Source organism: Mus musculus, chromosome 11 (genome assembly GCF_000001635.26).
Source record: "Mus musculus strain C57BL/6J chromosome 11, GRCm38.p6 C57BL/6J".
NCBI classification, from domain to species: domain Eukaryota; kingdom Metazoa; phylum Chordata; class Mammalia; order Rodentia; family Muridae; genus Mus; species Mus musculus.
Window position 1 is genome coordinate 20,275,001 of NC_000077.6, and position 15,898 is coordinate 20,290,898.

General features: G+C 44.6%; 1 pseudogene; it reads right to left on the minus strand.

Annotated features, from left to right (window-relative positions):
• On the minus strand, positions 15,026-15,471 carry Rpl12-ps2 (ribosomal proteimn L12-ps2; annotated as a pseudogene).

Below are 15,898 nucleotides of genomic sequence, written 5' to 3' on the forward strand. Positions count from 1 at the left end.
GGCAGACTGGTTCATCAATACCCAAGATGTTTTTGTAGACTCTGAGTATGTGGGGATATAAGCTATATATACAAATTGATCATTTACTGATGATAAATCATAAATTTACTGGAAAACAATTCTTTGGCATACATACGTTTTACCATTTATTAAAAATAAAAGCATGTGTTGGCAAGATGGCCCAGCGGTTAAGAGCAGTGACTGCTCTTCCAGAGGTTTGGAGTTCAATTCCCAGAAATCACATGGTGGCTCAGAACCATCTGTAATGGGATCTGATGCCCTCTTCTGGTGTGTCTGAAGAGAGCAACAGTGTACTCATACATGAAATAAATAAATCTTAAGAAAGAAAAACAAATTTGCGTATGGATGAGCTGGATGGGTTTGTTTATTTTAGATAATGAATGGAAGGCTGCGGGGTAGAAAACATCCTCTGCATTTTTCATTGTACGTTAGAACAGCCGTGTACAGTGAGACTCTGCAATTCCTCTTTGTTTTTTGAGTGAGAGTAACCTTGGAACTATACCATATTGACCAGACTGGCCTTGAACTTACAGAGATCCACCTGCCTCTCAAGTGCTAAGATTAAAGGTGTGTACCCCCATTCCTGGCTACACTATATTGTATAGCTAAACTATATTGCAGCTTTTAAAACTACAATAGTGTAGGATCCGAGTCGAGGACCTCCAAGCAGTGTTTGTTAATAGGACAGCATATATAGTAGTATAAAATGTGCATGCTCTGAGTTTAGAGCCAAGGCTGTGGTGAGGTTCATGATATCACACCACCAAGCACTGTTGCAAACAATTCCAATCCTTACATGTTTGACAATGAGCTTTGGTCATTGCATATTCAGAGACCCTTTACTGTTGTCAAAATTACCACAACGTCCACATTCACTCGATTTATGTGGAATCACAACCCACAACTTAGAAGGTATGGATTGAGTGGGGCATGGTAGCACATGCTTGTATTTCCAGATCTGGGGATACTGAGGCAGGGGTTCTGATCCTAGTCAGGGGTCCCAAGAGATGAGAGAGAGAGAGAGAGAGAGGAGAGAGAGAGAGAGAGAGAGAGAGAGAGAGAGAGAGGTGAGAACATGTGGATGGCCCAGGAGGATTTGCCATGAGGGTGTACTGAGAGCACAGCCATGAGGATACACGTGGACCAGAGCCAGGACAAGATCACATGACAAGCGATGAAGCATGTGGTTGGGTAGTGGTAGCCTAGTCAGGTTAGGATACTTTAAAACTTAGACTTGCAGCTTGTTAATAAAAATACCAGGTCTCTGTGTCTCAGGAGCTAAAATGGGCTGGAGTGGATGTAGAAATGCCCTGCAGTTATTTGAAGCAAAAGCAGTATGAGAACCCCCACTCCTAGAATTACATTTACACCAGCTTGGGTAGTGTGAGTCTTTCTCTCTTTCTCTCTCCCCTCTCTCCCCTCTCTCCCCTCTCTTCCCTCTCTCCCCTCTCTCCCCTCTCTTCCCTCTCTCCCCTCTCTCCCCTCTCTCCCCTCTCTCCCCTCTCTCCCCTCTCTCCCTTCTCTCTCTTTCTCTCTCTCTTTCTCTCTCTCTCTCTCTCTCTCTCTCTCTCTCTCTCTCCTTCCTTCCTTCCTTCCTTCCTTCCTTCCTTCCTTCCTTCCTTCCTTCCTGGTTTGGTTTGGTTTTTCGAGACAGAGTTTCTCTGTGTAGCCCTGGCTGTCCTGGAACTCACTCTGTAGACCAGGCTGGCCTCAAACTCAGAAATCCACTTGCCTCTGCCTCCCAAGTGCTGTGATTAAAGGCATTCGCCACCACTGCCTGGCACCTTCTCCTGTTTTTTTTTTTTTTTTGTTTTTTTTTTTATGTGAAGTATACCACCCTTTACATATGGTTGATGGTGTTTTCTACTGAATGATGTGTAAGGAATGGTTGGCCTGTCATCATTTTATAGGCTGTCCTGTGTTCCAGGACATTTGTTTTGTTAAAGCGAGAAGTAAAGGATACTGCCAAACTTGAGGGCCCGCCAAAAGAGTACATCAGTACTCACGAAATACTTCTGCAGAAAGAAGCACACGTCTAAAGGAGCTTCTTGTTTCCTTTTTTTAAAGATATATGTATTTATTTTATGTATATGAGTACACTGTAGCTGTCTTCAGACACACCAGAAGAGGGTATTGGATTCCCTTACAGATGGTTATGAGCCACCATGAGGTTGCTGGGAATTTAACTCAGGACCTCTGGAAGAGTAGACAGTGTTCTTAACCGCTGAGCCATCTCTCCAGCCTCTCAGCTTCTTGTTTTCACTGGCAGTTTATAGAGACTGAAGGCAAGGAGGGGACTGTACCAATGATGTCACTAAGGAGCAAATACATGCTGCAGGAAGATTTCTAGCCAAATAGGAACATGTGGCCTGGAAGATGGTGCAATTAATTGCAGATCTTGATTATTATTTTGAGACAAGGTCTTACTATGTAGCCCAGGCTGACCTTAAACGTGTGATTTGCCTGTCTCAGTTTCCTGGGTGCTGGGATTACAGGTGTATACAGGCACACTGGACCCCAAATTGTTGTTGTTGATATAGGGTCTGACTTTATAGCTCAGGCATGTCTTGAATTCACAGCAATCCTTCTTTCTCAGACTCCCAATTGCTGGAGTTAGAAGTGTGAACCACCATACTGAGCTAAGCAATTAATACCCTTTTGTTGCTGGTTGGTTGACTGGCAGGGTTGGCTTGGGGAATCAGGCTTAGGACTTGCACACTAAGCAAGCCTGCTACCTCTGAGTGCTCTCTCTCTCTCTCTCTCTCTCTCTCTCTCTCTCTCTCTCTCTCTGCTATTTTGAGACAGGGTGTCACTATGTATCTGTGGCTGGTCTGGAACTCATATAGATCCACCACCTGCCTTTGTTTCCTGAGTGCTGAGAATTAAAGGAACAAGCTACTAAATCCAGCTTCTGAGCCATATTTTGTAGAACTATCTAGACATATTTACAGTAACATCCTACTGGAAATGAGATAGTCTGATGCAAGCAGCCATTTAGGTCAGTAAAAATGTTCCCCTTAAGTTAATGCTTATTGTTTGTATGGCTTTTCCTAAAATGTCTTATAGTTGCCTGCCATAGAAAACTGAATTAATAGCCATGTGGTGGTGGTGCATGCTTTTGATCCCAGCACTCAAGAGGCAGAACCAGGTAGATATCCATGAGTTCAAGGCTAGCCTGGTCTACAGAGCTAGTTCCAGGACAGCCAGGGCTACTCAGAGAAACCCTGTCTCAAAAAACTGAGAGAGAGAACTGAGTCACTTCATTTTTTCTTTTTTAAACTGTTAGATATTTATTTTATTAATTGTGGGTGTATGTGTGTATGTATGTATCTATGTATATAAATGTGTCTGTGTGTATATATGTGTGTGTTTGTGTACATATATGTGTGTATATGTTTGTTTGTGTATTTAAGTATATGTGGGTGTATGTGTGCATATGTGTGTATATGTATTATGTATATGTGTGTATATGTGTATTATGTATATGTATGTGTGTGTGTGTGTGTGTATGGGTGTGTGTATATGTGTGTGTGTATAGGTCAGAGGGCGCTTTTCCAGAGTTGATTTCTCCTTTCATAGTTTTTATGGATTGAACTTGGGTGGTCAGGCTTGGTGAATGACAAGCAATTTTACTCACTGGATTTTTTTTTCCTACAATGTCTCAGTCATTGCCATGATCCTCAGGCACCATCCTGCTGTGATCCAATAGAGGGGCCATCTCATTATCTGGTGTCATCATAACCACTCAAAGCTCAGAGCCAGGACTATCCAGCTTCCTCCCTGGCTGCAATCAGCATCTCTGCCTGCGGTGGAATTGTAATCTCTGCTCTCTCTCCCCGTTCATCATCACAGTCTAAGGGCGCTCTGTGTGCTGTTAGCACTCGAGCATTTACTGAGTTAGATAAGAGTTGGGAAGACTGGGTGGCTGCCAGAGGAAGTCGTATAATTAAACTTGTTAAATCATTAACCTTAATTGTAGACACATTTCTGAAGCCCTTAAGTGTGGCTTGGGAATTTGTCCATACATACCTGAGTTCTAAATGGTTGGGTCTGACTGCTGAATGGTGGTAGGGCTGTAGTACATGTTAAAGGTGCTTGCACACAGAATTGTTGCTGGTTTGTATAGCAGGGGAAATAAAAGCAGAGATTGAGGAAAGAATCCTGTTTCAGCAGGCAGTGGTGACACACACCTTTAGTCCCAGCACTTGGGAGGCAGATCTTTGAGATGGAAGCCAGCCTGGTCTACTAGGATATCCATGCCTACATAGAAAAACCCTGTCTTAAAACCCAAGGAATCCTCTTTCTTCATGTGTCATGAAGAGTAGCTCTCAGTCACCTTAAATATTTAGTTTTAGTTGTGTCTATGTGTGGGTATGCGTACCAGTGCAGGTACCCCTGCCTTGAGGCTAAAGGCATCAGGTACCTTTACAGGTGGTTGTGGGCCACCCACATGGGTGCTGGGAACCCAACGCCACTCTTTGGCAAGAGCACTGTGTGCTCTCAGCCACTGACCACTGCAAGAACAGTTACTTCCACGATAGATAACAGTGTAGAAAGGTATGATCTTTGGAATCCAACACAACAAAGTTCAAATGTGTTTTTGTTAAAGGAGACCAAGAGGCCAGGAGCTGGCGCAGTAGTTTGGAGTGCACACTGCTGTATGTATTGTCATGAGGACCAGAGTTCAGATGCCAGCACCTGTGTCAGGCAGTTCACAGGTGTCTGACACTGCAGCTCCAGGGCATCTGATGCCTTTCTTCCTGGGCCTCTTTGTGCACCAGCACACATACATATGCATACATTTACACAGACAACGACACATATACACATACAAATTATAAATAAACCTAAGACAGCAAAGGATAAAATATTTTGTCTAAAAAAAAAAAGGAATTTGAAGAGTGGAATAATAGCTCTGTTTGTAAAAGTCTCAAGCTTAGTCTCTAGAGTGTACGTGAGAAGCAGGGTGGAGTGGCCACTCATTTAAATATCAGTGTTAGGAGGCTGAGAAGGCTGGGTTCCTGGTGCTTCCTGGCCGGCCAGCTTAGTCTAATCTCTGAGCCCCAGATCCCAGGGAGAGGTTTTGTCTCAAAAACCAAGGTGGACATTGTCTGAGGAGAAACCACAAGATACACATGCACACACATGAACATGCACACAAACAAACAAACAAACAAACAAGGAATTGGTGAGTTGTATTGAAGGGTAAAACAACCTATAATCTTACTCGCATTGGTTTTCTTATTAAAATATTTGTTTAAAGAATACTTCACTGGATTTATTGACAGCAATTTACTAAGTAATCCCAATTTTCCTTGACAGCCAGCTGAGGAGAACACAGTTTCTTTGTCTCAGTCTTTTTTGCTGTTGTTGTTTTGCTTCCAGACAGGGTCTCACTAGGTGACTCTGGCTGGCCTGGAACACAAAGAGACCTGCCTGCCTCTGCTGGAGTTAAAGAAGCGCCCCACCACACCCAGCCTCCTGAGAGGACTTCGATATGTCCAGGTGCTCAGATGTCCACAGTGTGTTTTGATAAATGTATAAGGTGGCTCTCTTTTTTACATTTAGGAATAAGCTTTATGATCTTTGCCATGTGTGGTGCTAGACAGACAATGTTGGTGCCCACCAAGGTGCAGAGCTATCTATCCTTCGGCTGTGTTCACATGTGAATATGTATCAGAAGTTGTTTGTATGGATCACATGTTTGTACAATGGATTCATTGTGTTATTCAATGTATCATAACCCAACTCAACTTATGTATAAAGCAGTGGTTCTCAACCTGGGGTCAAACGATCCTTTCACAGGGGCTGCCTAAGACCATCATAAAACACAGATATCTACATTACGACTCATAACACTAGCAAAATTAGTTATGAAGTAGCAATGAAAATAAATTTATGGTTGGGGGTTACCACAACATAAGGAACTATATTAGAGGGTCACAGCGGTAGGAGGTTGAGAAGCACGGATATAAAGGAATATTACTTGCTGTTCTGTTTCTTCACATTCTGAGGGCCTCCAACAAATCCAACCTTGACACAAAGACCAAATAACTCAGAGAAAAGAGAAGCGGGGATGGCATCATGGAGACGAAACTTTGAATTATCCAGTGGGCGTCAGGAAGCCTCAGGGCACAGTCAGTGCCTCTGCAAGAGTGGCCTCTGCGTCCTTGTTACAGGGAGACTGCTGCAGGAGTGTTTATCTAGATCTGGCAGTGTTCCACAGGCCTCCATTAAAACAGCTGTTCTTATTTGGAGAAGTCCTAAGCCATTTCTCTGAAAAATAATAAAGGTGAAATTGGCTCTGAGATTGTGTATGCATGCCTGTGTGTGTGTGTGTGTGTGTGTGTGTGTGTGTGTGTGTGTGCATGCTCACATGTATGTGAGTGTGTAGTAAGCATTCACACGTAAGCACTTCCATAAGGAGACCAAAGCAGGACACCAAGCATCGTGCCCTGAGCTGGGGTCTCTCACTAGCCCCAAGCTTGCCGTTTGGATAGGCTAGCTAGCCCGTAAGTTCTTGGCTCTCTAGCCACCAAATGCTGGGATTACAGACATAAGGAGCCACACCAGGCTTCTGCATGGGTACCAGGCATTTGAACTCAGGTTTTCATGCTTGGAGAGCAACCATAGAGCAACGTCCTCGTCCCTGACCAGTGCTTTACTGCTTGCAACAGGCCAACATGTAACATAGTGGGGCATGCTGGTATTGCATTTTCCTTGGCAACGTGAGTCAGATGGAAGTCTCTACTGTCAGTTGAAAACAGTATATGAAAATAAGTTTGTAAGCCAGACATGGGGCCTGGCCTCCCCAGTAATCCCAAAGGTAGACCCATGCACAGGAGAAACAATCACCCACAAGTAGTCCATGCTCCCTACACACTGTGGGCACTCTGTAAGTGCTGGAGTAACACCTTCAAACCCACATTGATGAGGACCCGTTCCTTCAGATTCCAGATGCCCTTCTTTGGTGTGTTCAGTGCATCTGGACAAGCATGAACAAAGATGGAGGACCAATGCCCTGAAGTGCCACCTTCCAGGGCTATCACAGAGGCATTGTATTCGTACCCAGAAGGTGGAGCTGGGCTGCATGGGCCAAACGGTGAGTGCTAGGAGCTGCCCTTGTGGAGCAACACAAATTAACCCAAGCTCCAAGTCACTCCAGAGTCACTTCCCCAAGATGCTACCAACACAATAGCAGCACAGTGAGGGAGCTGGAACCAGTCAAGGCTCTTTCATGAAAATCTGCATTTGACACACAACAGATGCTCACGGGAGCTCAGAACTTGCCTGGAAAAGAGAATGTGTCCTGTGGATAAAGTGGCAGCAGATACTTCAGACTAGTGCTCAAGGCCCAGTCTGGGACTCACCAGGTGTGTCACCCTGAGCATGGGACATGGCTGCAGGGGAGACTCCTCCATGTGGCTTTTCATCCTCCTTAAACCTCTTTGGGTTTCGACCTGTGTCCTGGTGCACTGTTTTCAGTTCTTGCTCACAGATGTGCCCTCTGTCTCACTGACCAGATGTTTATCACTTTCCTGAATGCCTCCCGGCTGCTGGCTCCTATACTCAGCTTCTTATGCATTTCTTGGGAGGCTTTCATCCTGAAATTAGCTTGACATGTCTACTTGGCATTTCATGGAAACTATAATTTGTATGGGGTTTTTTGGTGGTTGTTGTTATGAACTATTACCTTGGAAACAAAGATTATCAGGAAGTAAACATACCTAATTGTATGACTCATAATGAAATCACCTATGGTTAGAGCTTTCAGTAATGTTTGCTATACTGGCTGATGGGTAGTATTGAAATTATGCAAAACTTATTACTTAATAATGTAATGTCTCATATGAACACCACTGTGATCTTCAAATGGATCAGTCATTTTCAACCTGTGGGTTGTGACCTCTTTGGCAAACCTCTATCTCCAAAAGATATTTGCAATATGATGTATGACAGTAGCAGAACCACAGTTATGAAGCAACAAAAATCAATTTATGGTTGGGAGTCACCACAACACGAGGGACTGTCTCAAAGGTTGTGACATTAGGTTGGAAACAACTGGCCTAGTGCACTGTTGTACAAAGGGGCAGATGGCTGAGAACACAACTCTACAGAAGCTGAAAACTCCTGGAACCTCTGCATGTAAGCAGCATTGACCGGACAGTGAGAGAGGCACCTGTGCATATCACAAGGCAGTGCTAACGTGGCCAGCCCAAGCTTGGCACATAGAATCACCTACAACATTTTTATAGCACATCAATGTTCAGCCCCAGGCCTAGATCCATTGACCTGGAACCTTTGTCTGTGAGCACTGGCAGCTGTTGAGCCTGGGTTAGTTTAATGAGACGTCAAGGCAGAGAAACACTGGTCGGAGCTTTCTTCCCTGTTCTTTGTTATCTCTGTGAATGCGGCTTTTTCTTTTCTCTTCACAGGTGTCATTTGAGGCATTCGGAGGAAGCAGACACATAGGTTTCTGTAGTTGGTACCATCTGTAGCAAGAGGGCAGCATCTCAGTCAAAGATTGGTTTACTGGAAAGAATTCAGATGCTTCTACTCAACATCAGGCTGGGGACCCTCTAATCCTAATGGAAACATAGGCAGTCATCAAGGTGAAAAATGAAAACAAGGCTATAATTATCCTACGATTAAAAACCAGGGTAGAAAACTGGGCATGCAGGCACACACCTTTAATCCTAGCAGAGGCAGAGGCAGGTGGATCTCTGAGTTAAAGGCCAGCTTGGTCTGCAGAGACAGTTCCAGGACAGTCAGGACTACACAGAGAAATCCTGTTTTGAGAACAACAACCAGGGTAGAATTGCACCAAAATATTATCTACAATTCCCAGCAAGATGCCCTGATTGGTAGCTAGATGCAAACCAAGCAGAGTCTGTACAGATAATTCCACTCCTGGCCACTCTAGCTAAGGCATTTGGAGAACTATGTGGAATCGAGTTTCTAGCAAAGATAGTGGCGCAGGAGCACCTATAGGTGCTGAAGCTTCTGGGTCTGTGACGCTTATGACTCAGGGGCAAGCTTGTCAGATGCAGATGTCACTATCTATCCACATGGCTGCTCCACTAACCGTGTTCAACTTTAGATCCACATTGGAGTATGGGAAGCTTGGAAATACTACGGCGTGGGTCTTATCCTGAGAAAGTGTGATTTGGTTTGCTTGTGCATTGCTCATTTTTAGTGTTGCCATGAATGATTGTTTGAAGGAGAAATGTCCCTCTTAGGTCCATGTATCTGAACATTTGGTTCCCTGTTGATGGCACTGCTTCAGGAAGGTTATGGAACCTTGAAGAGGTAGGGCTTTGCTCAAGAAAGTGTATGGCTGGGGGCAGGCTTGGAGGTTTTATATCCACTGTCCATTTCCTGTTTCTCTCTCTCTCTCTCTCTCTCTCTCTCTCTCCCTCTCTCTCTCTCTCTCTCTCTCTCTCTCTCTCTCTCTCCTACCTGTGTGTGGTTAAGATGTGATCTCTCCTACCTGTGTGTGGTTAAGATGTGATCTCTCAACTTCCTGTTCCTGCCCTGACACCTTGCTCGCCATTGTGGAACCATAAGCCAGAATAATCTCTTCTATGAACTGGGTTTGGCCATGACATTGCATCACATCAACGAAAGTGTAAATACTGCACCATGACAAGTACCCAAGAGAACACTTAGAGACAAGTGTTTTGTTCATGATTTCAGCTGATTTAGCTCTCATGGTGGGAAGACTATGGTAGAGCAGAACAGAGAAGCTCACTTTACAGAGGAAAGAATGCAGAGAGGGACGTTGAGCTTGCTTTCTATTTCTCCCATTCTGTTCTGGCTCCATTCATGGATGTTGCCACCTACCCAGGGTAGAGCTATCTCCGTAAGTTAATCCTCTCTGGAAATGCCCTGGCATACCCAGAGCCGAGCCTTGCCAATCTCCTCAGGGAAGCTAATCCCAGTAACACTGACAATGAAGATCACTCTTGACAGGGTGTAACATGGCATGGAGATGCTACCAGTGGAGTCTAACGTGCAACCCAGACTGGGAACCACTGGAAAGAAAAATGCCATGGTGTGCGTGTGTGTGTATGTGTGTGTGTGTGTGTGTGTGTGAGAGAGAGAGAGAGAGAGAGAGAGAGAGAGAGAGAGAGAGAGAGAGAGAGATTGCGCAAGCCTAGTTCTTGGAAGGCTGGAGCAAGAGGACTATGAATTCCAGGTCAGCCTGGGATACATGGTGAGAACTTGTCTCAAACAAACACACACATAAACCTGTAGGAGATGGTGGTAGGGGCTGGAGAGAGTGTTTGCTGCTCTTCCGGAGGACCAAAGCTCAGTTTTCAATACCCACACTGGGGGTTCAAACAGTATATACCTTCAGCTTCAGGGGAGCCAATGCCCACTTGTAGCTTCTTAGGGTACCTACGTGCATGTGTGCATACCCCCCTTCCAAACCACCACCCCCACACACACTCATAATCACAAAGACAAAAGTCAAATTAAGTCTTTCTTTCCTTTCTCTGTCTTCACTTCTTTCTTTTCTTTCCTCCCTTTTTTTTCTTCCTGAGACAGGATCTTACTATGTAGCCTTGGGTGATCTTTGTTAGGAGTCAGGTGATTTCCCAGCCTGTCTTCAGGGTCTCAGTGTCATGTCAACACCCACTGCTACCAAATTCAACACCATTCCACTGTTGCCATGAGTCACACATTCTCCATATGCAACAGGCATAGCCTTTAAAAGGTCCCCATCATCCCAGCCCTCTCTCCCTGTCTGTGTGTCTGTCTCCATCTGTTTTTCTCTCATGTACCTGCTCTGAGCCATCCTTTTGCTCCCTCCTTCCCAGTAAATCTCTTTCATGAAATCTGTTGTGTGGTGTGGCCTTGGTGCCATACTTTGACTCCAGCCAAGGTACTTCTGCTATTTAATCCTAGCAGCCTGGAACTCACTATGTAGACCAGGTTGGCCAGGAACTCAGAGATCTGCCTGCCTCCTGATTGCTGATATTAAAGGTGTGTGCCACAGTGTTTGGCTTCCTGGTTGTTGTTATTTCCTCCCTCCCTCCCCCCTCCTTCTCTCCTTCCTCTTTCTCTCCTTCCTTCCCTTCTTCCTTCCTTCCTTCCTTCCTTCCTTCCTTCCTTCCTTCCTTCCTTCCTTCCTTCCTTCCTTCCTTCCATTTCACATTCTATCACAAAGGATTAGAGGAGACTAAGAACTAAGAGACCAGACACCTAACTGAGGGCAGGAAAGTTATATGACTTTCCTAAGGACACATAGTGACTGCACAAGTGGCTGCAGGGCACAGGGTCCCTGACCCATTGTCTGTCAGGAAATACAAAATACCAACAGAGCAATACCACTTTATTTAGTTTGTTTTAGTTAGGGTTCTACTGCTGTGAACAGGCACCATGACCAAGGCAACTCTTACAAGGACAACATTCAATTGGGACTGGCTTACAGGTTCAGAGGTTCAGTCCATTATCATCAAGGTGGGAGCATGGCAGAATCCAGGTAGGCATGGTGCAGGAGGAGCTGAGAGTTCTACATCTTCATCTGAAGGCTGCTAGCAGAATACTCACTTCCAGGCAGCTAGGATGAGGGACTTAAAGCCCATGCCCACAGTGAAACACCTACTCCAACAGGGCCACACCTTCTAATAGTGCCACTTTCTAATAGTGCCCTGGGCAAAGCATATACAAACCATCACATAGTTCTTTAAAGATCTCTACTCCTTCCCACTGTTTGTAACTCTGTATGTATAACCTTCGGTATTTATAAAGGGATGCTATGTGCCTAGGGGAAGTTGCTAACGTTCTTATCCGGCCACAGGTTTACTGACAGTGGACGTGCTCTTTCTTGTCTCTGGCTCTGGCTCTGACTCTGACTCTCAGAAGCTGGTTGGATTTGGGATCTGATGGAGATCTTAGTTGTTTGTTGTTTTTCTTTCCTAAATCTCTGCAAATAGGTGTATATCTGGTATATTGTGCATATCAAGTCTATACCTTTCATTTATTTTAATTAAAAAAAAAGTTACTTACTTTTGGTCAGGTAGTGGGGCCACACACCTTTGATCCCAATGTTTGGGAGGCAGAGGCAGGCAGATCTTTGAGTTTGAGGCCAGCCTGGTCTACAATGTGAGTTCCAAGACAGAGAGGGCTTAAAAAAAAAAAAATCCTGTCTTGAAAATATTACTGACTTTTTTTTTTTTTTTTTGGGTACAGGGTCTCATATAGCACAGGCTAGCACTGAGCTCACTTTGCCATTTTCTGCTCCTCTCATGTCTATACCCTCATGCTAAGATTGCAGGCCACAGCAATGTGCCATGTTTTATGTGGTGCTGCTAACTGAACATGGGCTTTGCTCATGCGAGGCTAACAGCTGGGGTTCACACTGTTTAATGCTTCCTAGGAAAGTTGAGGCTGCTTGGGACATGGTACCCTGTACAGCGTCTCACACAGCAGCTGATGAGGATGAGGCTGCTGTCACATGACCTTGTTCTTTGCACGAAGGGTTGTCCATGTGTAGTTAGAAACGGTTGCTCCCTTGCAGAGCCCTTCACACTGTGAGTGTGTATTTGGCCATCTTAAGACTGGGGAATGATAAGCAAGGGGCTTGGTGCCTGTTTTTATAGAAAAAGTTTTGTTTGTCTGAGAACAGAATTGCTGATAGAAAGCCCGCCCACACAGCTCTGCTGTTGGACTCAAGCTGCTGGTGAATATCATCTTCATGCCCCGGGGGAACCGATTCTCCATCCATTGCTCATTCCTTCTACTCTCTTCACAGACATTTACCGTGTGCTTACCGTGTTATAAGGTAAGCTTCGGGACTGAGCCACGCAGAGGAAGCTGGATCCTTTCCTGGAGGCTGAGGTCTCTCCAGGCAATTCCTGCCAATGGACAGAGACATCTGAGTGTTTAAGGGAATGGTAATGATCCAGTCTGAAGTGATACTTATCAGTTCTGACAAGTGTTAAAAACACATTTGGAGCTGGGAACGGGGTTCATTGGTCGAATGCTTACATAGCACTTATAAGTTCAGGTCCCTGCACTACCAAACAAAACAAAAAAACAACAGCAAACCTACAAAAAGCAAAACAACAAAAATAACGACCTTAGACTTCAGAATTGGAAATACAAGTTTTCCAGGAATAATCTCATTCCAAAGACTTACTCAGATCTGCCTGCTATTGTGAAAATGACTTTAACTTAAAAGGGGAAACTTCAAATTTACAACCAGTTTTTATAGAACTTGATAAAAGAGGATCATTTTCAAGTCATAAAATGTATAATTTTTATAAAAAATAGTTAAATAGAAATTTATATTCTTCATAATGCAAATACATTAATAATAATGATAATAATAGTAATAAATTGTTAGCCAAAGAGCATATGCAAATGGCCAGTGGGCACATGAAAGATGCTCAGCAGAGCTAGGGGGATGGCTCAGTGGGTAGTGTTTGCCGTTGTAGGCATGAACTCCTGAGTTCAGATCCATAGACCCACATGAAATGGCCAGATATGGAGGTGCTTGCCTGTAAGCCCAGTGCTGGGAGGCAGGGACAGGAGGATCCCTGGGACTTGCTGACCAGCCAGCCAGCCAGGGTTTAGTGAGAGGCTGTCTGTTAAAAAGGTAGAAAAGAGGAGGGCCTCTGACTGTGACCTCTGGTTCACATATGTGAGTGAACCTGTAAATGTGTACATATCTTCATACACCATACCACAGGCTAAACATGTTGGCAAGGGTATGAAGGAACCAGAGTCGCTTGAAAATGGCCAAACCACTGTAGAAATAGTCTGACAGCTCCTCAGAAGGCCAAACAAGAGTCTCTCTCTGCTGGGCAGCAGTTCCCTCTGGGGGGAACTTCTCAAGACAGCATGTGAAAGGGGAGGTTTTAAGACATGATGTCTATAGGGAGGTGAAATGACAAAATGTTCTAAGGGGAGATGAAGTATTCCATCATGCAAGGAAATAAACATCTAAAAATAGCTTCAGGAAGTCCATGAAACTAATCAGATTCATTAGGCTCCTTCCTTCCCAGGCATATGCAAACAGTAAAGCGAGCTGAGAGTCCTTCTCAGAAAAGCCCAGCAGCCTGAAAGAAGCAAGGAATCATCTGAACTTCCTGGGAGACCCACAGACAATCTGAGCTGCTTGGAGGTAACTCAGATTAACAAATGGACCAGGAGAGGGCGTTCTTTAACCCCATGAGCTGCAGGCAAGCTAGAGTGAGTTCCAGGTTACCAGCTTTTGTGAGCTGTCACCCATACTGGGGTACACTTTGTTGATATATCAGCTTTTTTATTATTATTTTTTTGAGTCATTTCTGCTCCTGTAACTAACTGTTCTCACCTATGTTCCTGCTACTAACCCCAGGAAAACTCACTGGTTTAGCAAGTTGGACCGACTATACACTGGTCTGTCATTGGTTCCCTCCCTGAAGTGAATGTTTCTAGTGTCCCACAATTACCTTCTTACCCAGCAATCTACAAACAAAATGTTGTATCATTTCATTTACTTGAGTTTTTTAGAGTAGAACAAGCTATAGAAACTGTAAGATCCCCGAGGCCTTACCCTGGGTGTACGACCCCCAAAAACGCAACTTGATGACAGATCGCTGCAATGGCAAGAGGATTGCTGCAATGGCAAGAGGTTTATTGTTCCGACGCGCATGGGGTTGCTCGGCCTCAGTCAACCCCAAGCTCAAAAAGCACAGATCTTTTATACTTTTTTTTTGGTGGAGGGTTGAACAGTCACATTATGATTTTTAAACTCATTGGTCAGCTACTAATGTCACAGGGAATTCTGGCAGCAAGGTCAGGGCAGTTTGTGGTTTTTCTCAGAATTTAGTGCGAGGTGGGGCAGGAGAATTTTTCTGAGAACTACTATTTTTGTTATGGTTATTTTTCCGAGAATAGCTAATCTTGTTTTGGCAGCTGTAGACTTGGTCTGGTCATTTTGACTGCTAAAACTATATTTCTACACCCCCCCTTTTTCTTTGGCATGGTTTTAATCTTAAAATCAAAACTCTGTCTCATTACTAGTGGCCAGGATTCTATGAAGATTTCTCATCAAATGTAATGTTCCCACTGTGTTTAATGTTCTTCTGCTTCTTCCTGTCTCTTGGTGGCTCTTTGAGGGCTTTGATGATCAGGGCAGAGGCAGAGGGCACCACCTCGATCTGGGCCTGTCTGTTCTGGATGGTCAGTTTCACTGTAACCTTGAGACCTTTCCAGTCACCAGTAGCATTGGCAATGTCATCACCAACTTTTTTTGGAGACAGACCCAGAGGACCGATCTTAGGGGCCAAGGTGGATGTGGCGCCAACCTCACCTCTGGTGTACCTTAGGTACACGACTTTGATCTCGGTGTTGAACTTGGGCAGCATGGTGGAGGCAGCTGGTGTCAGATGAGCCTGGATTCAGGACGACTGAAGAAAGTTGCACCTTAGCCTCCTCCAAGCTGAAAGCCGAAAAAAAGATTTCTTTCTTGTCTCTTGTCTCTTTTCAGCTCCCTAGCCTCCTGCTCTTTCTGCCTTTTCTCTTCTTTTTCCTCCTCTGTCTCTCTGTTATAAAACACTTTCTCAGCTATTTGCACAAGTTCCCTCAACGACTTATCCTGTAACCCTTCTAGCTTCTGCAACTTCTTCTTAATGTCTTTGGTTGACATTGTATAAAGTCTACAGTAATGGTAGCCTTATGTTCTTCTGCTGTAGGGTCATAGGGTGTAAACTGACAGAATGACTCCATCAGGCGTTCAAGGAATGCTGAGGGAGATTCCATAGAGCCCTGGGCTGTTTCCCTACCTTGGCCAAATTGGTGGGGCATCGTGCTGCCCCTCGGAGACTTGCCATTAGAGTCTGGCACCTTCAGGTGCTCCCTACCTTCAGGAGAGTTGTAGTCC